General features: G+C 47.6%; 1 protein-coding gene across 7 annotated transcripts in view; it reads right to left on the reverse strand.

Annotated features, from left to right (window-relative positions):
• CFAP97 (cilia and flagella associated protein 97) overlaps positions 1 to 18,142 on the reverse strand; it is a 423,577-nt gene extending 405,435 nt beyond the window's left edge. For 3 of the 7 annotated variants that reach the window (XM_085641933.1, XM_085641929.1, XM_085641932.1), the window contains exon 1: positions 18,023 to 18,142. The gene's annotated coding sequence lies outside the window, so the exon portion shown is untranslated. The remainder of the gene's footprint in view (positions 1 to 18,022) is intronic. The other 4 variants (XM_085641935.1, XM_085641930.1, XM_085641934.1 and 1 more) reach the window with 4 other exon arrangements.
• Positions 18,143 to 24,341: the final 6,199 nt, after the last annotated feature.

The following is a 24,341-nucleotide window of genomic DNA, read 5'->3' on the forward strand; positions in this document are numbered from 1 at the left end:
TACTTTTCCCTATGACAATGACATCTGACAAAGAAGGGATTACGACAAGTTAAAAGGCGTTCTTGCATTTTTTTTGAAAAACAGTTCAAAACAAACTGGTCTCTAATGGAGATGTCGGTATAATTGTCAAATTCACATGTAGAGGCGAGGACCCGAAGAGCAGCTACATATTCTTCGACCGTTTCATCACTGGCTTGTTTTCTTTTAAAGAAACTGTGTCTCTCCAAGAGAACATTTGGTTCATCCGAAAATTGTTTCTTAAGTTTTCCTTTTGCTTCAATGTACATGTTCAAGTTGCCATCACCGGCATGTCTAGGAAAAGGAGGTAAATTGTCAAAAATCTTTTGTGCAGCAACACCCAAATGGATTATAAAGGAGGGCGTGTTTCCTTTCTGGAGAATATTCTTTTCTGTCAACATAATTTTCAAAAATATGGATCCATTGTCTCCATTAAATTTCCGGTTTGCCTGGTCTTTGTAGAAATGGTGGAGGATGTAATGCGTTATCCGAAGAAGACATGGATCAGGTAAGTATAATTACGAATTGCAGCAGAATGTGAGGCTGTAAAATGCTGAATTTGTAAATAGAGAATAATAAAATATTAAGTAGTGAAGTAATGTCTCTGTCTCATTTTTTTTATTTATTATTCTTCTTAAAGTTAACAGTTTAGAACAACCAGCCTTTGTATTAAATCCTTTTAGATTGATATGGAATGTTAGAATGCTGGAAAACAAACACTTCAAGTGAATGTTCTTCAGTGAAAATTCTGAAAGAAGAAGCAACTCATGAAACACTTCTGTTGCTATGTAACTTTTGTTGGTCAGAGTGTTTCCAGAACGTTTTGGCAGTCAGCGCGCACCATGAATTGAAGTTCCAACAAGAGAATGTGCCGTGTAAGTAAAGGCGCGTGGACCAATTAAAGCTTGCCCTGGTCGGAATACAGGAAACACTTAGTTGCTTGGAGGCGGGTATACAAAGCGCGTAACAGAACGTGGCTGAGCTCACGCTATGATGCACTTGGTTGCTAAGAAACGCGTTTAAAACATAGTGCATGAAGATTTGTGGATTAGCTCACGTTTCTTTACATGGCTCGCGCTACAGTTTCTGTTAAGGCTCGCGCTACAGTTTCCGTTAGTAGGTATCAACAAAGGCCAGCGCGGAAATGAAAAACATTAATCAGACCTGAATAGGAAAGAACAGAGGGAAAGAGTTCTAGAATCCAGAGAGAAAGAATAGGTAGAGGAGAGAGAAGAAAGACCAACAAGAGATTGTTACACTAACCTATGTGTTAGAGAACCATTTGATCACAGGCAATCACCAACGGTGTTCAAAAAAAATTAAAAAGGGGGGGGGGCAACATATTTCTCAGGTAGCCACTGCAACTTGCACCACCCACTGTCCATGTCAGTGCTTCCAAATTATACTACCGACCTCACCTGCTATCCATCACAGTCCTACAATATCTTACTTTTTTCGACTTTAGGTCACCCAAAGCTGTAAGAATGGCCTGAAAGTGCTGATAATATATGCTAAATGAACATTGAATTGTTAAACATGCTGCCTATGCGCTGTGTTTAGATATGGACAAACAGCGCCACCATGTGGTGGCACATAAAGAGGTGTTGGTGTTATGGTGTTTTTGTCCCATGTTGGGGATTCTAAAGGTACCTAGGGTTTGTGGAGCCCCCTGGATGCAAGCAAGAAAATAATCAAAAGGTAGCAAACTATTTTGCTCTTTTCTTTGGAAAAATTGGAAACAGTGTTGTGCAAGAAAGCATTTTTAGGTCACAGAATACTAGACAGCACAACTGTGGGGTATGTGAAAGACATCTTGGGGAGTTTCAGAAAGTTGACCTGGGAATGCATTCTGCTCATTGCTTGCCATTGGCTTATTTGGTTGGTAACTCACGTTTTCTTGCTCCTTATTTCCTTGCTTAATTTGCTTTAGGCTGTTCAGCTTGCGTTCACACCCACCCAGGTGAGAGCCATGTTAACAGTACTCTTCCACAAACTTGTTTTCTGTAATAGACAGGCCTGTAAATCTTTTTCTTATCTGGTCACATTTACTGGACATTCAAAGACCAAGGTCAAATGTCAGGCGCGGTCTTCCAGATACCTCGGAGCTAACTTTACTTTCTGCTGACTTCAAAGTGAGAACGTTTATACAAAAGATGAATGCAGATTAGACTCCACATGCAGCTTATTGGTGGGCCTCCTCTTGTCCATTCACAAGGCTGTATTCTCACCCTTCTGAAGAATAAAATGTCTCTATAGTGGTGTCACGCGCTCGTCATACCTATACCCGCTTCTAAAAATTATTCATCCTGCATTCACCTCAATGGGATCACCTTGTTAACAGCTTGACTATAGCCGCAATTTTAGTCAAGTTTTTTATTTATTTCCACCATAGAGACAATAAGGGTATAGCGAGGCCACTTAGTAACTGTAAAACAATTACAAACTAAGCTTCCTTTAAGATGCTACTGCATGGGCAGGGCGACTTGCTCTCCCCGTTTGTACTGCATTCTATGGCGGATAGTACTTGGCGGCTAGTTGCTTGCCCCGGATAACTGTCTTTTCAGTCTCTTTAAGGTAAAAGCTAAGCCACCTCTCACTCGCGATCATGACCGTCCTATACAGTATCCACCGCCTCATGTCTTTCTCCAATCCACAAACCAAGGGTTTCAGATGAAAGGACCACTTCTCAATTTATTTTAGCACTTTTTCTGGAATCTGCCTGCAATACTAAACAAACAGCATAAAGGAGTTATTTTTATTTTGCTCATTTGGATAGCGCTTTATGCCACCGCAGGTGCGCTCTAATGATCTGTCTACAGTAACTGAGAGCGTCTAACATGTCTGTAAGATAGTTGGCGAGGTAACCACCTGCTGTATCTATCTGCCTACAGCTTTCGGTTACCAGTATGAATCCCAGCAGCAGGGCACCCTCAGTCTTACACATTTTGTTGGCAAAGAAATTCAGTTACTTAACCATTCTTCGCTGTTGTATGCGGTGATTTGCAGGTGTGGAGTATGAATCGCAGCAAAACAGACTCATCCTTTCATCTTAATAGGTTGGTAGATTGGGCACCGTAGATCAGGGAATAGTAAATATTTGCTATGTGCAGTGATTAGAATAGGCAGAAATGCTCTATTAAACGGTGTACAGAAATAAGTTATTTTGCGGTTGATACGTTGAATGTAGCTGAAATTATTTAGGATCTGGTCTCATAACGTCAGACCGACAGGAGGGAAGTATACTGTTCAAAACAAAAAAAAAAAAGACAAGAATCGAACACGTTCATTTGCAGATACATTTAAAAATGTGAAGATTGCTAACTTGTTGTGACATTGTAAATTAAAATGCATACCAATATACTTTTTTTTTAAATTATGTTTGCTTTCTGCGGTCTGGATCCATATTACAAATAGACAAACCATTACATTTACAGTACGCACACACAACATCCATACAATAAAACAGTTACTCCAACATTCCATCAATCACATTAAGTCCCTCAATCCTTCCATGCCTAATAAAAACCAAAAATATAAAATATTCATTAGCTCAATGCTAAATTATAAAATCTACACACAATAAAAAAAAAAACTACAAAAACTTTGCCATTTACTGCAGCAAGACCTATTGGCTTTGCCAATTCTTATTTTTATTCAAAACATTACATTAAAGATGTCTGGTGTGCTAACATCACCATCTTCCCACCTTTCAAGAAGAGAAGCAGCAATATAGAAAACAAAATATATACATTTTAACCGTAAGGTTTTTTTCTGCATTTTTTTTAAAGCTCTAGTCGATTTTTTCTATTGTTTGTGGTTTCTACCTACCTGCAGATTGTGAAGGAAACAAGTGTGAAATAGGTAAACATGGAAAGCTACACATTTCTGAATGGCAGACAGATTAACTAATTCAGCAAGGGGTCATTTGTGTAGATCATGCATGTTCCCAAACAAATAAATTGTTGAAATAAAAAAATAATGAAACTAAGTAGGGAAAAATAAGTTACGTTTTCATCTCTAATTTTTTGCCTCAATTGCCAATTTTCAAAACAAATACTGTTACGTCTGTCAGATCCTTTAGGTAGCCAGGATATATACAATTTTTTGCTTGCCTAAAAAGCTATGGTACCTACAGACCATAACTGAGCTGCAGCTTATTATGCTAGCTATTTCACTGTGTACGGGCCATGCAGCAATTCATATGGTAAAAGCTAATGAATGGAAATGAGTGTGAAGGAAACTTATGCATTTTTAAAATGTGCCCAAGAAACTAAGTATAGGAATAGTGTTTATTTGTACAACTCTGAATTTGGGGCTACCCATACTATAATAATATTCAGAGGGCATTTTTCAAAATGTGTACTTTCTTTCACAATGGTTTATATTTGGAAAACAAAAATTTAAAGAATTTCAAATGATAACACATTTTCTACGATTCTGTATTTCCACACTTCTGCGGATAAAAAAGGACCTGGCTTGTATTCCTGGACCTATCGCCCGTGAAGGGATAGGTGCCAAAATGCACTGTAAATATGTGCAGTTTTAGCCTTAAAAATTGGCCCATTTTTGCAATGCGAGTGAGTAGCTGTGGTATTTGTGTCCAGGCAGACTTGACAAATCTACTCACCAACTCGCTATGGCGACTCAGATTTTATCAGGGCGAGATATGATAAAGAACTCGCCCGTTCTGGCGATCTGACAAACAACAGGTGTTCCGTTCACTCACAAAGCGAAGGAGCATTAAAGATGCCTCTAAATCTTGTTTTTATGTCACATTTATTCTGTGGTCAGCGACAGAGCTACAATGTCAGTTCACACCTACAATTACTTTTCTTTCTCTGATTGCAAAGTTTGAGGATTTAATAAAGTGAACTGTCTGACAAACGTCCTGCACAAGAACTGTGAAACGAAAGGCTGTAGGGATGTCATGTTTCATTCTAACACACATATAAAGTGAACTGTACAAACATTCCAAAATGCTTATCAGCAGTTATGAAAGCCCTTGTTTTGAAATTCTGTGTAATGAAAAAAAATATTTTAATAGGATGAAAAATCAGAACACTTGACTTGGTGATATGCAAATTATTAAATAAGTTTGCTGAAACTGAATTTACACAGATTAGTGTTTATACACTACAGTTTTAGAAGTAAAACTGCATGTTAAAGGGAACAGTTTTTGGCCATTTGAATGGGAAATGATCAACCTGTAAATGACAGTACACTACTACTAGTTTTTAAAGATGAACTGAGAAACACCCCAGCCCCTGCCCTAATGACAAGGTTATTAGTGAACTAACAAGCAAGTCAGGGGTCATGTGTACTCTATAGGTCGGCTAGATTCTTATTATGCATGGAACAAACGTTTGGTCTATTAAACCAAAAAGGTTTTTTGTACAGCAGGAATACTGAACTCGCATACTGGAAAGTGCTCTCATATGTGATAATAAAGAAAAAGGTGGCTCTTGAAAATAACATTTGCCTGGGATGACATAAGGAGACCAGTCAAGTACATTACAGTTAGGTGGAGTAGACTATTCAAGTTAATAGAACGGCAGGTCTGGTAACAGTTTTATGATTTGTCATGGCCTGCCGTGCATGGGCACCACCCAAGGAAACCTACTAAACCCAGACATTTCTGAAAACTAGATACACCGGGGAGTCCAGTGTGGTGTGACTTGAGTGGATCACACTACGTTTTCTTAATCAGAATGCCCTGCAAACCTCATTCTTTGCTTAAAATCATGCCTTTTGTTTGTCTTTCTATGAGAGAAAGTTCTGGAATCCACTAACAATTCCCTACCACCCAGTGTCTCCACACTTCTACCAATTAAAACCTTAACCCACTTTTGTGGGTGGGCGTAATGCCCACAACACTACATACCACAAAACGCAACACGAGATCTCAAGCTTCGCCATGAAAAATTACCCATTTTGCCGATGTGGATAACTTTGGTGATTGGGCCAGGGCATAACCGCCACCCATGGAAACCAACTACACCCAGACAGTTCTGTGAACTAAACACACAGGGAAGTCCAAGGTAGCCTGACTTACGAGGATCCTGCTATGTTTTCTTACCTAGAATAGCCTGAAAACCTCAAACTTTAACTAAAAATATAAAATTCCCTGGGGTTTCTGTGAAGAAAGGTTATAGAAGCTGTGGGGATCCACAGAATTCTTCAACCACAATTGTCTTGATAAAAACGGTATCCCACTTGCGTGGCTGGTCCTAAAGCACACAATATGAGTGGATGAAAACTGTGACCGTATGAAGTCAATGTGGTCTTCACACAGTCCCCACTTTGGTCTGTTCTTGTCGCAGATAATTAGGCTAGCCACACAAGTGGGGTACTGTTTTGAATCTGGAGAAGTATGGGAATTCTGAGTGGTAGGTGTTTTGTGAATCCCAGAACTTCCCCTCACAAAAATGTGAGGGGAATGTGTGCATTTAGCCAAACGTTCAAATGTATGGGGCATTCTGGGTAAGAAATGTAAGTGGTTGTTCAATTGAACAGCAAATACACATGTAATCATGTTTACTATCATGCATTTTAGATAGTTAAACAAGCAAAACTCCTACTGGTGTCTTTATAGAAAACTTATTTCACTGTGACTGATATTAAAAAGGCATTGGTGATAGCATTATGGAGCACATCATTTTCAGATACTGTTCATATATGAAGTTGTTCTTTGAATAAATACCCACAGCCATTAACAAGTTTAAATAGGGTATTCTGAAATTATTAGGGCAGCTTTTAATACTTTTTCATTTACATGTGGGTCAATTAGATTACAAATGCAGGTCAAGTTGGTGAAATTTGATGCAAACAATTATGAGAAACGTATAGTATGATTTAAATTGATCCAACAGAGATAAAAACAGTACTCAAGAATGGATGCTAAACTAAAACTGTGAAAAGACCTCTAAACTAAGCCACTCCATTTAGCTACTGGCTAAAGAGAGAGTAAATTAGTGCTTTATCAAAAATAGAGATAATGTTTTTGTGGGGTCATACACAACTGTTTAAATTGTCTTTTAAGTTAATGTTTACACTTAAATTGTTAATATATGTATGTTTATTTAAAATTGTGATAACACAAAAATAAATGTGAATAAAAAGTCATATGTATATAAAATAAGATAAAGAAACAAAAAATATATATGTATTTTTATAAATAATAAAATACCTTTTATGAATTAACCAGTTTGTAGTTATGTACTTTCCGCTTTGGAGAAATGTCTTCTTATGAGAGTTTCTAGCCAGTAGCTAAATGAAGTGGGTTAGTTTAGAGGTCTTTTCACTGTTTTGGTTTCTTTCCCCTCCTCTACAACCCAGAATTAAATAGGGGGTACCTTCTCTTACAGTGGATGCTAAAAACTGTCTTTCATGTTTCATTAATGTTAACCAAACTTTGTGAATAGACTTGTGCTTGCCAGAACACAATCCACATTTTGGGAACTTTTGTTGTCAAAAATTCATTTTAAATTCATGGTCGAAAGTAGACCGTAAAGTAACTTGGAGTTCTGGTATCAGGTAATAAACTGTCGGAAATATGTTTTGATACTCCCGCAGGGTCAGAAATCACCTTCTGTGAATGATGTGCTAACTAATTAGAAGAGAATACCTGTAAATAACTATTCTTCTTTTCTTGCAAATATGATAATCGAGTTAACATGAATACAGTTGTGGTATTTAATCATTGCAATTAATCATTTCAGTTTTAATCATTATTATGAAATTATAGCGTTTCTAGAAGGTTGATTAAAGCATGTTACATTGTGTTGTCGTTTCCAAAGAACAGTGCCTAGCAGAATAGAAATAGTTGAAAGGGCCTTGCAGTCTTATAAGATTATTCACAAACTTCTTTTAGACTTTCAGGATAACCATTAAACAGCAAATAGTGCAAGTATAGACCTAAAAGTCAGACAGGATCTTAATACCAGGCGACAGTTACAGGTGTGCACCCACCTTAACTGATGATGGGAGGCCAGTCAGCCTTCACTGACTGTCTCGGCCAGTCACATAATCTGCTGTGCTTATCATTTACACACAGCTGCCTTTCTAATCTGAAAATAGATCTTACTGTTCTGGAATCAGGTATGAACCATCTTTGAAACTCTGAATAGGCTCGTATTTACTAAATGTGCTACTACTGTGCTAGACTTAGAAGACGTAAATGGGGTGCTAGTACTATAGAAGACATAGCAATAATTTGGGAGTATTTTTTACTGTTAACATTACCTATGAACTTTTTGGCTGCCTTAATGTTCATCTTTATTGTGATATTAACTAATATTGTGTGTACCCGATCAGGGTTTTAGCTTTCAAATAAAATGTACTATACTGTATATTCCGTTTTTAGTGGTCCTTGAACTTATCATTCATTTATGAAAGAGTTAGCTGTGTCACCTGTACCTATACTAGAATATCTCATGAAACTGGACGTTACCCGAAACATCTCTTATTGAAAACACTGCTCAGTGGGTTATGTATTGGGGCAGTCCAACTGGTTTTCGGAATCTGAGTGACACGCTGATTGAGTCCTTTGTGCCAGGGGGTCAGAAATCCAAACTGCAACAACTGAACATGTTAGAGACTATAACACAAGGATGAGGCAGAGTGTTTACCATCAGAATTTCAGGCCAGGCTTTTATGTATTTTTTTAGCATTATACGTTTTTTAACAAAACACTGCTGCAAGTTGTAGTTTATTATATTTAGTAGTTACGGTTAGCTATTTAACGTAGCAGCCCCCAATTCCCTACTCATGCACTTTCTGCATGCCATTTAACCAGTGGTCGAAGAGGGCGGGAACGGCAGGGCATGGCGTGCCCCTACTTCTTTAATTCTATAGATTTCGTTCCCCAACTTTTTTATTTGGAACATGCGTCCCTGGACGTAAGAAATATCCAAGCACTGCAGAGAAGGCTGGCATTAGTGGCTGTTTGGGGACGGGCAAGGAGCAGAGAAGGAAATGTTCTCCGTCTCTTGCTTCCTGCCCAGACAAGACAAGGAAGGTGTCTGCTTCTGCTCTGCCGTTGGCAGCTGCCCCCCCCCTCTCTTTCTTACTCTTATTCCCTCTCTGTCTGTCTAACTCCTCCTCACTTACCGAAAACCGTGACTCAAGAAATGGTTCTCACACTCTCTTTCTTCCTGTCGTTCATTTGTTCCCCTGTGAAATGGATGCAAAAAAGAAAAACACTTTGGCTGGAAATGCCGTTTTGACATTTTTCTATTCCAAAGTGCAGCCACAGAAATAAAAGGTTCAAAATATGAAAAATCAATAAATAAAGGAAGACGGAATGTTCTTAAAGTGCCCAGATCGGTTTTATTCAAACCCCAAAAACATTAGCGTCACTTTATTCAGTTTGCCAGTGAAGCGCTGTTTTCCCCGTGTGGGGAAGTGCGCCAAACCTGGAGGTACTGTGATACCTGGTTGATGGGTGGATTGGAAAACAAAATGTGTACGGCGGCTTTGTGTTCACGAATGTGGTCTTTTTAAACCATACTGCTTACGTTTTGTATGCATATAAGCAGTGGACATGGAAATGGGTCCTTTCTGGGCCCTGTAGTTTTCAGGCAGAAGCACTCACTAATTTCTGAATAGTGAGTGTAAAAGCGTTAGGTTCACCATGTTGTTCCTGCTTACATTTCACAAGCTTTATTTAATCTTTCATTCCCAATGAGTGTTTGCTTTTTCCAGAATGTTGTTACTTTTTCCTTTAGGGAGCATATTGCTCTTGCCTAGTCGTTAATTTGAATTGAGTCGCATCCAGTTGTTTATAGCAGGTCAAATTGGATTGTAGTTGAAGGCAATGTGAATTTTGCTCAGTGGGGCAGTATGGTGTTCAGTGAGGGAGCGGATGTAGCACTGGGGGCAGAGCTGCCGAATTTAGAACTGAGGAACCAGGTTCAGCCTTCATGAGCAGTCCCCCAGACCACTCTCCTGAGGGAGCATATTCCCACGCTAGACCTTAGAAGACCCTGCAAATCCGGAAAAGCCCTGGTGTCTTAGCAGTGGCGTGGGGGTTCACCTTGAAGGCTTGCCCACCACAATCCATACTGAAGTTCACCTCCAGTCTTGCTGGCAGGCCTAAGAAGTAGCAGACCCTAGAGCAACAGTGAGGTCACAGGACCCCTGAGAAGAGCTGGCACTAGGGTGATGCGACCGGTGTGACCGCAACGGGTGCTGACTTTGAGTGGGGGCATTGTATATTATGGTTTTAAAAGCACTTGCTGCCTCCTTCCTGGCCTACAGCAATTTTCGGCAATAATAAAAATGTCATGATAACTCTGGTGAATAAACGTCTTACTAGAGCGAGATCGGAGTTGTCTCTAGTGGAAGTTTTTTTTTTTTTTTTTTTTTTTTTAATTGTTTTTATTAGTCAAAAAACACATACATTGTCCCAGGGGTACCGGCCCAAGCATTGCACCAATCATGACATTGACATTTTTATCGTAATAGGATACTTGAAATGCATTTCAGATGAAAACAAACCCCCCAACTCTCCCCCCCCCCACCTCCCGGATCCCCCCCCCGACCGCACCGTACTGTATCCAACAAACAACAACTTGAATGAGCATAAGCCGGACAGATCCAACCCCGGTCCCTGCGCACACCCCCCCCCCCTCCCCCGGGGAACTAGATGGACCTGTCCTCCCGCTGCTCCGGAACCGGCTCCAGGGGGAGACCCCTATAGTCTGCCCACCGCTTCCATATCTTGTAATGTTTATGGGGGCACCCCCTAGCTGCAAATATGGGGAGCTCCAGGCCCATACTAAAGTCCAAACCCCTCTTCCACACATTCAGCGAGGGAGCCACCGGAGCCTTCCATGCCCGGGCGATATCCCTCTTGGCCAGTGTAAGGCCCAGCAGCAGTAAATGTCTCTTGTATATGTTGCCACCAATATCCTCCATAACGTGCAGGAGTATCAACTTGGGGTCTGTGGGAAGATCCCAACCCAGCACCTCGGATAAACAAGCCAACACCCCTCTCCAAAACCAGGACAACGACCCACAGAGCCCCACTGTGTGGAAGAAGGAGCCCACCTCCCGTCCACAGCAGAGACACTCCGGTGAGATAATCAGGCCCGCCCGCCACAGCCTCCTCCGGGTAAAATAAGCCCTATGCAGGTATTTAAATTGTATGAGTCGTAGTCGGATAGCTATGGCCGCCCCCGAAGCGAGGCCAGCGCATCCATCCAGTCCGTCTCCTCGAGGGGCCTAACATCGTCCTCCCATTTCCCTTTGAGCTGCTGGAGCGAAGGGGCGCTGTGGATAATGAGCGTTCAATATATCTTGGAGATTTTCTTCTCTTGGAGGTCACCCATAAAGAGCTTCGCCTCCACTGGGCTAAAGTCAGCTATGGAGTCTAAGCCCGCAGGCATGACGAAACTGTAGGTACCTATAGAACTGCGTCCACGGCATGCTGAATTCTTGTTGAAGATCCTGGAAGGACTTCAGAGCGCACCCCATCGCCTATGGTGGAGATGCCTATCCGATCCCACCCCTCAAATCCTGACAGGGCCGCCATCTGTGGTATCCGCCCATTGTGCCACAGAGGGGTCTCCCGCGTGATCACGTTCCACCACCCAATGCGCGTCAGCGCCTGGCGCCAAATCTGAAAGACTATCTGCGTTACCGGTGGCAAACGTGCCCGATGCACGGCGGAATAAAGCAGAATATGAAGTGTGTGTGGGGCCATGAGCCGCCGCTCCAGAGCGTATGCCGGGTTCCCCCCTTCCCCATACCACCACTCGTTCAGAACTAGCAGGTGGGAGGCATGATAATATGAGAGCAGATCCAACATTGCCAGACCCCCGTCATATGTTGAGAGGAAGCACGTCCGCAGGGCCACTCGCGCCACCCCACCCTCCCACAGGAACTGACCCAGGTTCGAGTTCACCCGACGGAACCAGTCCGGTGGAATCACATACGGATGATTCTGCAGCTGGTACAGGAGGCGAGGAAGAGCCACCATTTTGAAAATCGCAGACCGGCCAAAGATAGTGAGCGGCATGCGAGTCCACAATTTAATGTCGCGACAAACACGCTCCCACACGGGCACCACGTTTCGCCCCCAAGAAACCGCTGGAGTAGGTGATAAGAACACCCCTAAGTACTGAAGCCCCCCCTCCGCCATCCGCACAGAGGACGCCCAACCCTGTAGCTGAGTCGGACCCCCCAATACCCACAAGGTGGACTTCCGGGAGTTCATGAAGAGACCCGACGTCGCACCAAATATCTGCATGATACGGAGCAGCCGGGGCCCCGTGCAGACGAGATCCGTCAGGAAAAAAAGGACATCGTCCGCATAGAGGGCTATACGATCGACCAGGCCAGTTTCCCACTCAAATCCGGAGATCTGCGCATCCATCCGCACCCACACCGCCAATGGTTCCATGGCCAGGGCAAACAGATACGGGGACAGGGGGTACCCCTGGCGCGTTCCACGTCGTACGGGGAACGGCAATGAGGACGCCCCAGCCACCCTGACCGAAGCCGTAATCCGCGGAGTGTCGGCTTCAGCGCCTCCCACAACATGTCTGCCCCGGACACGGATCCCACGCTACGTGACAGATATTGATCTACTGCCGCAGTCATATGCACCCTATAGTCATCTTGTTGCAGGTGCCACACCGAGAGCCGCCAGCGAAACGACCCCCCCACGCCCCCCATCCGTAAGACCGCAGACACCGGGGAGTGGTCCGAAAGCCCTCGCGAAAGGATCTCCGCTGCTTCCAACCGGGACTCCGCGGCCCCCGATAGGAAAATGTAGTCTAGTCGGGAGAAAGAGCCGTGCACCGCCGACAAATACGTGTACGCACGAGTAGTGCCATGGCACCGCCTCCAGGCATCCACCCACGCCAGGCCACCCACCAACGCGTTAAGTTTCGTCCGTCCACCCTCCCCTCTCCCCCGGCCCCATGACTGTCGGTCCATCACATCATTCCAGTCCCCTCCTATGATCCCCGGGACCTCCGGGATGTCCGCCCAGTGCGCAATGAGCTGTTCCGCAAATGTCCAGGACGGGGGGGGCGTACACACTACCGAACACCACCTGCTCCGACCCAATCCGCCCCAGAACAAAAACGTACCTCCCATATGTGTCTGCCCAAGTCCGATAATGCGCAAAAGAGACCCGCTTGTGTACCAATATATCCACACCCCTGGGACCCTGAACAAACCCTGCATGAAACACTTGTGTGTATCCGTAGCGTTGAAGGCAGAGCACCCTTGTCCCCAACAGGTGTGTCTCCTGTAGGAGCAACACATCCGCTGAGGCCCTCTTCGCGTAATGCAGGATCGCCCTCCTCTTGATCTTATCTAGGGCACCCCGAACATTCCAGCTCAACACTTTGATTGTGGCTAATCGCCCACTAGACCCCCGGGAATCTACCGCCATAGGAAACATAACCAGGACATAATGGCCACCCAGGGACTCCGGTGTCCGCCCCCGCCCAAGCCCAGCTCTATACTAAGGTACGGTCAACCCCTAATCTAAAACCCCAACTACCCAACAGACCCCCAAACCCCACCCCCCCACCACATACCTCACAAACATGGAAGTACCTGTTGCGGTGAGAAGCTTCCCAGGCCCAAACCGAGAACCTCAGGAGTTCCCAACCAATGGATCCCCAACGTGCCCTCCACAACCAAACCCCAAGAACCCCACCCGCAACTTGCTGCGGTGGTGGCCGCCCCTTCACATCAGTCCCCCGGGCCAAGGCAACCCCATGCACCAAGGAGGATGAAGCAGCAGACGGCAAGTCCATGACGCGGAGACCAAAAAGACCTGCTCCCAAGGAGCTCCCGGGCCCTCAGGATCCAGCCGGCAGACGGCCTGCCTCCTGGCCAGCCCCACGCCGGGCCCCTCCGGACTTATTACGACGGCGGGATCTGGAACGCCGCTGTCTCTTAGAAGTATTACCCGCCGCCTCAGTCTGGGATGAGTCTGATTCTCTACCAGGGGGTGTATGAGGACGCAGCTTTACTGTCTCATCTATCCATTTAAATACGTCCTCCGGCGATTTGAAGAACAGTGTTCGGGACTCATACACGACCCTCAGGCGCGCTGGATAGAGAAGAGCGTATGATAAATGAATCTCTCGCAACCTGGCCTTGGCCGCTAGGAAAGACTGACGCTGCTGCTGGACCATACGTGTATAGTCCGGGAATATGAGTATACGGGAATTTTGGAACTGCAGAGGTTCCTTCTCCCTGGCCTGGCGGAGGATGACATCCCTGTCGTGATAGTTCAGGAGTTTGGCGATGATTGGCCGAGGACGGGCCCCCACCGGCAGCTTCTGGACAAGAGCCCGATGCACCCGCTCCACCACGAAGCAGCGGGACAGCGATTCAGGCGGGAGCCAGCCCTCCAGCCACTGGGAGAGGAAGCGCTCCATGTTGTTCCCTTCGCAGCCCTCCGGAAACCTCACAAAGCGCAAGTTATTCCTGCGGGCCCGCCCTTCTGCGTCCTCGACCCTGCCCGCCAGGCCTCGCTGGGTCGACTCCAGGGCCGCAACCTGCTTCCTCAGCGTCGCAAACTCGTCCTCCACACTCGACACCCTGGTTTCAGTCTCTGTAATGCGGGCCACCGCGTTTCGCAGATCCTGGCGCAGCAGCATCACGTCCGAACCAACTGCCCCAATCTTGGCATCCAGCAAGTCTCGGGATTGCATTATGGCTGCTAGGAGGGCTGCATTGTCCGGCGCTACCACCGAGGGGCCCCCCGCGACCGTCCCCGCCAGGCCCAGGCATTTATCAATTGGCCCCTGCTTCGCCCCACCTCCACCAGGTTTGTCTTTGGTCATTGTCGCAGCCCTGTACTCCAAGGCCACGGCCGTGCAAGATCCAGCGGGCCCGATGGTAGATCTTCTCCCCCTTGCGTAGCTACCTCCAGGATAATGCCCCTGTTACCAGTCCTCCGCCCCAGTCGTCAAGGAGGAACCACGGGGGTCGGGGCCCAGCCGATCCACTGGCACCCAGCCCGCGTCGGACCAGGCCCGATCTCTGCCAAGATGAGCCAGGCGCTGCCTCTCCAATACTGTCCCGGGGCAGACGCGGCGTCCACCACAACCCTGCCGGCCAAATCAGTTGTGTCCCCTCGTCTCTGGGGTCCAGCAGGCTGGAGCCCTCACCAACCGGGCCGGACGGCCGTCTGGCAGCCTCCGTCACTCCCCACCAGGCACCTCACCCCCTGCGACCCGAATCTGCCGCCGAACCCCCAAAATCTCTGGCACATCGGGCGGGGGGGGGGAACCGAGCAAAGCACACTGGGGACAGGGGCGCCACACCAACTCAGGGCTGGGACACTCACCACTCCTCGCTGTCATGTGGGCCCCTCCGGGCCGGGACGCCCCAGGATGCCTCCGCCGGACCCCTCCAATCTGGACCAAGTCGTCGTCCCCAAGGCGCCGCTCCACCTCCAGCCTCACAGCGTCGCCGTCCGGTCGCCGCCTGCACAGGGCGCCTCGCCGCCGCAGCCTCTCTCAGGCAGGCCCAACCCCGCCTCTTCGCTCACGCGAGGCCGCGGCTCCCAGCGCCGTTACAGGCCGAAACCGCCGCTCGGCCACCCCGCGGCGGGCCCAGGCCGTCAGGAGCGCTCCAGATGCCGCCGCTACTAGTTACCCGTCACTGCCCACTGGCAGGGCACCTCAGCTCCGGGGGCAAGGATATTTAAAACGGATAAATGATGCGGGCGGGAGCCGGCTTAAGGCGCGTCCGCCATCTTGGCTCACCAAGCCACGCCCCCGTCTAGTGGAAGTTTTGACTCATGGAAAGATAGCGCAGAAGGTTAATGTGCTTGCTGCTAAGAACATGTACCATGCCCATCACAAAGTGCACAGGTTGTAAATAGGTTAGTGGGTTACTGCTTTTGACAGGAAGATCCTTTTGCTACTTGCAGTTTATAAGTTAAAATCCTAACAAAGAACAGTGAGCTATTAGCTTTCATCTTAGGTCTGCATACAAACTGCAAGGTATAGACTAGAACTTTATGTTTTTTTCCCTACGCCTTTGATTATCCTAATGTTGCAAAAAGTGTTCATTTGGATAGAAATGAATAATGATTATTAAAGGGAACCCCCAATCATGGTATTAAGTTTTAAATTCCGAGTTTGTGTTTCTCCAGATCAATCACTATTAAATTATACTGCCTACTCATATGGTTGTCATGTGACTCCTACACCTTGTAGTCCTTTGTCTGATGTAACATTTCCCATACAGTGATTTACACACATAAAATTGATTGTCTCTGAGTATATTGCTGACAACAGAAAATCCATGGCTCAGAAACAAATGGCTTGTGCTTCCACTTTTAAGCATATTTGGGACATTCTGTGATTAGAAACATATCCCACTTTGTGAATTTATTTTAATGTCAATAACTCATATTAATCGTTAAATGATCATGTGTATCCATTGGTTGAATTACATAACATAATAAGCTGTAAATGGTCAGTGAAATAACATAATAAGCTGTAAATGGTCAGTGAAATGCCAAACAAATATTAAAGATTGGGATGTTTTGCCAATCCTGGCCACACCTCTAACTCCGCCCACTGATCCAATCCTCAGGTTATTCCCGCCCTCTGATTTTCCTCCCACAGTTCCCCTACTTTTTTTTTCCCCACTTCGACCACTGATAACCCCAATATTGTTAACTGCTGCGCCGAGAGGACGTAGTATCTTGCAAGTAGCCTTTCGGCATCTTCTACTTTCCCCATGCCATGTGTCAAGCCAGTACTCTTTTTCCGGATACACCCCCTCCTATGCAGACATGCCAACCCTCCCGATTCAGGCGGGAGACTAACGATTTCAAGGCTAGTCTCCCGCCTCCCGATTCCTGCAAGCAAAAACCCGAGATTCCTCGGGGTTTCAGCTGACAGGGCTTGGTATTGTGTAACGTGCTAATTCTGCCAGCAATATTCAGAGTGGCGATGTAGGGGCTCTAGAAGGGGAGAAAAAGCAACAAAGCCCCATTAACAAGCGATTGGTCTTTTAAAGACCTGTGAAGTACTCGGGGTGGCTGTGAGTGTGCCTGGGCTGCCTGCCACACAGGTGTGGGGGTGGTATATGCACTGCCAGCAACCTGCCAGGCCAGTGAGTCCAGAACACTTGCATCACCCTCTCTCTGCCTGCCATTGCGCTCCATGCTTCTGAAAGGTAAGACAACAACGTGCATTTGCGTTTCAAATGTTCGAACCTGCAGCAGCACACTTCCAAGGCCCATACATGACAGTAACCCGATTCAAGGCCCCATTCTCCCGATTTTTTTAAAAGAATCTCCCACTTTGCTCTTATGATATGTTGGCATGTATGTCTATGGAGCTTTGACAGAGTGGAAAAGCTATGAAGCCAACCTTGCATCACAGAAAACACGTTTACCTTTAAACCCAGAGTTACGTAACCTAACTTTCTAAGACATGCTCAAAATCCGATAGATTTGGAGTGTCTAAAACAGAAAAACTACAAGAAACGACAACCACCGACACCAATGCATCCCATGCTTTTGCAATGCCCTCACTGAGCCAGAATCATAGAGTAACATGTCTGATAATTAAACATAAATAAACTTAAGTTATTTGCTGCGGCTTAATACCTAGTATCCCTCTCTAAGGCATTACAGGCATAAGTCTCTACCTTCTCACGTCAATGAGAAATGATTTTCTCTCGTGTGAATTTCTTCTGAAATCTTTACTAAAAGCAGCAACAGATTCAGTTGGTGACAGGCAAGTAGTTGATGGAGGGGCACTATATGGTCGTTAGGTATTGTCTTTTCATACCTAGAGGAAAAGGTCGTTAGGTATTGTCTTTTCATACCTAGAGGAAAAGATGAGCACATTGACTGTGGCAGCCACTTTGGAAGGAGATGGAAAACGAAAGAGGAGCACTGCAGAGCTCTATTACCCTTAGCCTTATCTTAAAATACACACCGCAAACGCAGGTAAGAAGTCGCGCTAAATATAAAAAATGTAGACGCAGCCTAGCCCTTTCAACTGACCTGAGCAGCCCCAGCTCCTGTTAACCGGACAGAGCCTCTACATCGGCCTAGGCAGCAGCGTCCGTAACCAAGAGCGTCACTGAACGTCGCGACTCGGAGCAGAAGAGGTGGGCGTTGTGCTCGTAGACCCATGGGGGCGGTAGAGAGAGACACAAGTACGCGAGGCGGCCATCTTGCAGCATGCAGAGCTACAGGTGTCAAACATGCTCCCTCGAAGAACAACACATCCACCAACAGACTCTTTAGGGGATATTTACAGAATAACTCCACATTATATAATTCAGGTATTAAGGCTAAGCGCAATGTGGTACTGTTACCATTATTCCCACACACCTAAAATTTTGTATTTCCTGTACGCTCTGGCTCACAATAATTTACACCCTGCATTATGTTTGTGTAATGCCCATGAAATGCATATCTTTCTGTTTCCCAAAACGTACAGTATGCTACTTTTAGGATACACGACACGGTAACCTTGTCAGGGCAGCGAGTGCGCGCTGGCCCGCCTTCTCCTGGTTTCCACAACAGGCAGGAGAGTTAGCTGATGCACTTGAGACGCGCTCTCCAGGCTTAAGGAGGAAGAGCAAACAAGTATTTTTATTTTTTATTTAGGTTTTTCTAGCGCAAATATTAAACAAAGGTGTTTAGAGCGCTCTGTAAAAGAACTATAGTAATAAAGAAGGCACGTACACTACGTAGTTATAAATAGGAGTGAGAAGTCAAGGGGCTTATGAGCCTGTCAATTATTGTACCCCAACCGCCCCTCCCCCCACGAACTTGTATTATACTGCAACATTTATATAGCTCTTAGTACCCCTATGTGGGGCACGAAAGCGCTTACCTACATGTGTAGAAGCAAGCTACGCTATGTAGGGTGTGTGGTTGGGAGGCAGTTGTCTTTAGTCATCTTACAAGGGAAGTGTTTTCATGTGATAACTGTAATGTGGTGGGGCCCTAGGCCCCTATGTACTTAGAAGGATGACACAGAAACTGAAATATTGTGGGTAGAACTGGCACAGGGCACATGCACGCAGCCCCTATTATTATCAGGGTCACATGTCCAGTGACACCTGTTTTAAAAAAAAAAAAAAATTGCAGATTTTATATAGCGCGAACTCGACCCGAAGGTATTGGAGCGCTATACATGAGCACCAGTGTCGTACGTGAAGTAACGTACTAGTCTTTTGTATCGCAGGACAGTCCTCTTTCCATAGTGTGTGTGCCTCCTGACGTCACTGGCCAATCCGGTGTCGAGGATGGCTGTGACGTCAGGGGGCGGCGGGAGGAGGCAGAAAGAGCGCAAGGACGCTAGCCGGCGGTTGTGGTTCCCGCTGCTCCTCGTGGGCCGTATTACCGAGTGTAACTAATAAATCTAAACACAGTTGTACCAGTAACCTGTCTCGCCTCCCTCATTCATGCCACTACAAATGGCGACGAGGGTTAAAGCTGTTCTACCGGCCCACGAGTGAATTCTTTGATGCCTGATGTGCCGGTGTTGCTGCATAGGCGCAGTCCTCGCCTCCCTTGCTTCTGTGCGCTGGCCTCCAACGCTGATGATTACTTCTGCCTGCCCTTGCCTGCTGTGAGGAGGTGCTGTTCTGCCCTGACGACCCTACGAGCTGCCTTGATGAGCTGCTGTGGGGGGGAGCGCTTTCCCTGCTGGTCCATGGTGCTTCCAGTCCCCTGAGGTTGTATTCGCCTGCTGCTGCTTCCGACTCCTGCCTTCCTGCGCCCGGTGGTGCCCTTCTGACCCGTGTGGGAGCTGTCTGTGTGCTGCCCTCCTGCCCCGCGTGTGCCTGCTCGCCGCCATGGCGCAACCTATCAACATCTGCGTGCCGCCCCTCTTTCTGGACTCCCCTGGTAAGCCGTGTATGAAGTGGAAGGGGTGGCTGCGCGCATTTGAGAACTACATTGTCTCCATCGATGGGGAGGGGTATAGCCCTGCACGCAAGAAGTCGCTGCTATTCGGACTGCTGGGGAAAGCGGGCCAGGAGGTTTTCGACAGTTTGCCCGTCTGTGCGGACCCTCCGGGGGCCATAACCCCTATGGATGTGTACCAGGAGGCGGTGAAACGGCTCGAACTGCAATATTCTGAGGAGGGTAATATCATGGTGGGGCGTCATAAATTTGCATTGAGGAAGCAGGAGGAGGGTGAGACTATCGAGGAATATATCGCCTGTCTCCGTGTTCTGGCACAAGACTGTGAATTCGCGGAAATGACTGATACTTACCTCAGGGACCAGGTGGTGTTCTACTGCCATTCCAAAAAGGTGCAGGAACGGTTGCTTTCTTGCAGGAACCCTTCATTGAAAGATGTGGTGGCCATTGCGAAGGCCGTTGAACGTTCCATGGTGTCCACGAAGGAACTTGCGAGCACAAGTCAGGCCTCTAATGTGTCCTTTGTGCAGGACAAAACTAAAGGTGCATCCAAGACCCCAGATAGGGCGGCGAGCGAGAGAGGGGGGGGCAGGAAGCCGTTCGCTTGTTTTAGATAGGGGTCAAGGGACCACCTAGCGGATAGCAGAACTTGCCCGGCCCTGTCCAAAAGTTATTCTAAGTGCAGGAAAGTGGGCCACTTTGCGGCAGTTTGCAAAGCCAGGAGGCCTGGTGGGGGCATGAAAGTGAGCTCGGTGAGCGACTGTGATGCGGATGCGGACATCGTACTGTCCATTGATGCCGAGGATGGCAGAGTGAAGGGGCCTATTGGCTCTGTCCTGATCGGTGCAGTTGAGCTGCCGTTTACGGCTGATTCTGGCTCCCCTATTACCCTGATATCTGATACCACGTATGATTTGAAATGGAAGGGTGTGAGATTACATGAGACGGATGTGAATCCGAAGGCCTTCGGGGAGCAAGACATTGAGATGATGGGGTACTTCTGGGACGCCCTCACTTTCAGGGGGCGCACTGTGAGAACGAAGATCTATGTGGCTGAGTAAGGAAGGAGCCTGGTGGGGTGGAAGGACCTGGCTAAGCTGGGGGTGATGCTAGTCCCAGGGGCGGACGATCCCATAGTTCTGAGGGATGATTGGGTCAACTACGTGCAGCCGGATGACTTGCCTGAGGGTTTGGCGGGGGTCATCGGCAAATTTGAGTCAGTTTTTGAGAACAAAGTGGGGTGTGTGAAAGGATTCGTGCACTCCATTAGATTGAAAGAAGGTGCTGTGCCAATAAAACACAAGGTCAGGTCAGTTCCCCTCTCTGTCAGGGGGGAGCTAAAGGCTGTGCTAGATAGGCAGAAGTCGTAAGGGGTGATAGAGGAAGCAGGTGCATCCGAGTGGGTGTCCGCAATCGTGGTGTCCAAGAAGAAGAGAACAGGGGACATTCGGTTATGTGTGGACCTGCGGTCTCTGAACAGGAACATTCTGGTGAACTGCCACCCTCTGCCCAACATTCAAGAGATCCTGTCTTCCACGTCTGGATCGAGGTTTTTCACCTTGATAGACCTGAAATCCGCGTACCACCAGGTATGCCTCACGGAGGAGTCAAAGACACTGACCACCTTCATTACCCCGTTCGGAGCGTACAGGTACGTCCGCCTCCCGTTCGGCCTCGCTTCAGCTTCCGGTGTCTTCCAAAGGTTGATGGATCTGCTCTTCGGCGACATGAAAGGCGTTGAAGCCTTGCAGGACGACATTTTAGTCCATACGGCGGATGAAGAGGAGCACCTGGAATTGCTGGGCACCGTGCTGGAGATACTGCGCGAAAAAGGGATGACAGTCTCCAAGGACAAGTGCAAGTTCATGGAGGGCAAGATCGACTACTTGGGACACGTGCTGACTGCGGAGGGCATTGCGCCTAAAGATGATTTGGTGAGGGCCATACGTGATGCTCCGTGTCCCGGCGACAAAGATGCCTTACGATCGTTCCTGGGGCTCAGTGAGTATTACTCCAAGTTCATGCAGGGGTATGCGACCATTGTGGAGCCCTTACGGAAATTGCTGAGGAAGAACGAAAAATTTACGTGGGCGCAGGCCCAACAGGTTGCTTTCGACGCCGTCAAGCAGGCCATCGTGGCGGCTCCAGTGCTACAGCCGTACAACAGGGCGTTCCGGAACGTGATCACAGTTGACGCCAGCGCCAAGGGTATCGGCGCGGTGTTTTGCCAGTTCCAAGGGAAGAGGGAGAACACGGTCGCTTTCATTTCCCGGTCACTGAGCGACGCCGAGATGCATTACAGCACCATCGAGAGGGAGACGCTCGCATGCGTGTGGGCCGTGGAGAAACTAAGGAACTATCTGTGGGGCATGGAGTTCGAACTAGTCACTGACCACAAGCCCTTAATCTATATGATGGACGGCGAAGGTCGCGGCAACGGGAAGGCCAGCTCGAGGCTCCTGCGTCTGCTGTCCAGGCTACAGGAATACCACTTCGTCATCAGACACATCAAGGGTGGCCTCAATTGCAGGGCGGATTGCCTGTCGCGCGTGCCGGTCAATGGAGAGGAGGACGGTTCCCTGGACGACACGGAGTGCGTGGTGGCGCTGGTGGACGCTACGGCCATGTGCGAAGGATCCATTTCTGAGGAAGAGTGGTTGGCGGCCCAAGAGGACGACATGACCATGCGAAGGGTGATGGACCATATAAAGGCTCGTTGGCCCCCGATACGGAACTTGAACGGTGCGCTCCGGAGTTTCCAGCAGGTTAGCCCCGAACTCTCCATCGAGGGCGGCTTCGTGAAGAGGCATGAGCTATTTGTGCCGCCGGAAAGGTTGAGAGAAAAACTAATCAGGATAGCTCACAGGGGCTACCCGGGCGGTACTGCCACGAGGAATCTGCTCAAGCAATACTACTGGTGGCCAGGGATGTGCGGCGATGTTGGCAGTTTTATCGACCGTTGTGGGCCATGTTTAAGGGCTGACAAGCACTGGAAGACGGCGAAAGGTACGCTGCAGCTGGTGGACATCCCTGCCGGTCCGTGGATCAAGGTCGCCATTGACTTCGCAGGCCCATTCACCCTGCTGCCTGACGACTGCAGACATCTCATTGTCCTCACGGATTACTTCTCCAAGTGGATCCACTACAAGTTTGTCAGGGAGGTTACCACTGACCGAGTGATCAAGGAGCTGAAGAAGATATTCGCTAATGAAGGACAGCCGAAGGTTCTGGTGTCCGACAACGGCACACAACTGGTCTCCAGACAGATGAAGGACTTCCTGGCCAGATTGGGAATCAAGCAGGAGAAGACTCCGCTCTACAGCCCTAAGAGCAATGGGCAGGTCGAGCGGATGAATAGATTCTTGAAGGAAGGTGTGCAACAGGCGGTTGCCTCCAACTTGGATGTAAAAGTATTTCTAGCGGACAAGGTGCACACTTTTCACAACACGCCCAATGCAGTCACGGGGCACACTCCGTTCTACCCGATGAGAGGGAGAAGGTGTATGAGTGAGCTTACTCCCAAATTTAATAAGTGGTATGACATGAGGGAGGAACATGAGGATATACCTGATGAGAGGTTGAGGGTCAGAGAAAGAATCATGGCTAAACAGGAAAGCAACAAACGGTATGCAGATATGGTGAACAGGGCCAAAGTCAAAGAGGTAGCGCAGGGGGATTGGGTATTGGTGAAGAAACCAACCAAGGTGATGAAAGGAGAGTCTGTTTTTCAAACCCCTGCACGTGTGCAAGGAGTGACTAAGGGAGCTGTCTGTTTGGAAGGAGGGGGATGGCGTAGCAAGGACGACATTGTCAGGCTCAAGGCAGGCCAAGAGGAAATCATTATGAGAGGCAGCCAGGTGCGCGAGACCGAGAGCGATGATAGTCTGTACGAGTGGCAGATTCAAGAAGACAATCATGGTGCCACTGGTGATGGTGTGAGTGGTAATACGCCTCCCATACGAGGGCGGACTGTGCACGAGAGTGCAGACCGGTGTGAGAGTACGTGGCACGGCCGAGGGGATACTGAAGGCCGTAGCGACAGCAGCCCCATATCAGTGAGGAGTGACAGTCATAATGCGATGAATGCAAGCCAAGGGGGTACAGGCACCAGCGGCGTGGGGTCCACTCTGCATGTCACTCCCCGCAGACCAACAAGGCATATCAGGGCGCCTAAAAGGTTCGAAGATTTTGTTATGAGATGATCACTATGTATAATTTTCTGTTGTTAAGAAAGGGAGATGTCGTACGTGAAGTAACGTACTAGTCTTTTGTATCGCAGGACAGTCCTCTTTCCATAGTGTGTGTGCCTCCTGACGTCACTGGCCAATCCGGTGTCGAGGATGGCTGTGACGTCAGGGGGTGGCGGGAGGAGGCAGAAAGAGCGCGAGGACGCTAGCCGGCGGTTGTGGTTCCCGCTGCTCCTCGTGGGCCGTATTACCGA

This window comes from Triturus cristatus, chromosome 2_2 (genome assembly GCF_964204655.1).
Source record: "Triturus cristatus chromosome 2_2, aTriCri1.1, whole genome shotgun sequence".
NCBI classification, from domain to species: domain Eukaryota; kingdom Metazoa; phylum Chordata; class Amphibia; order Caudata; family Salamandridae; genus Triturus; species Triturus cristatus.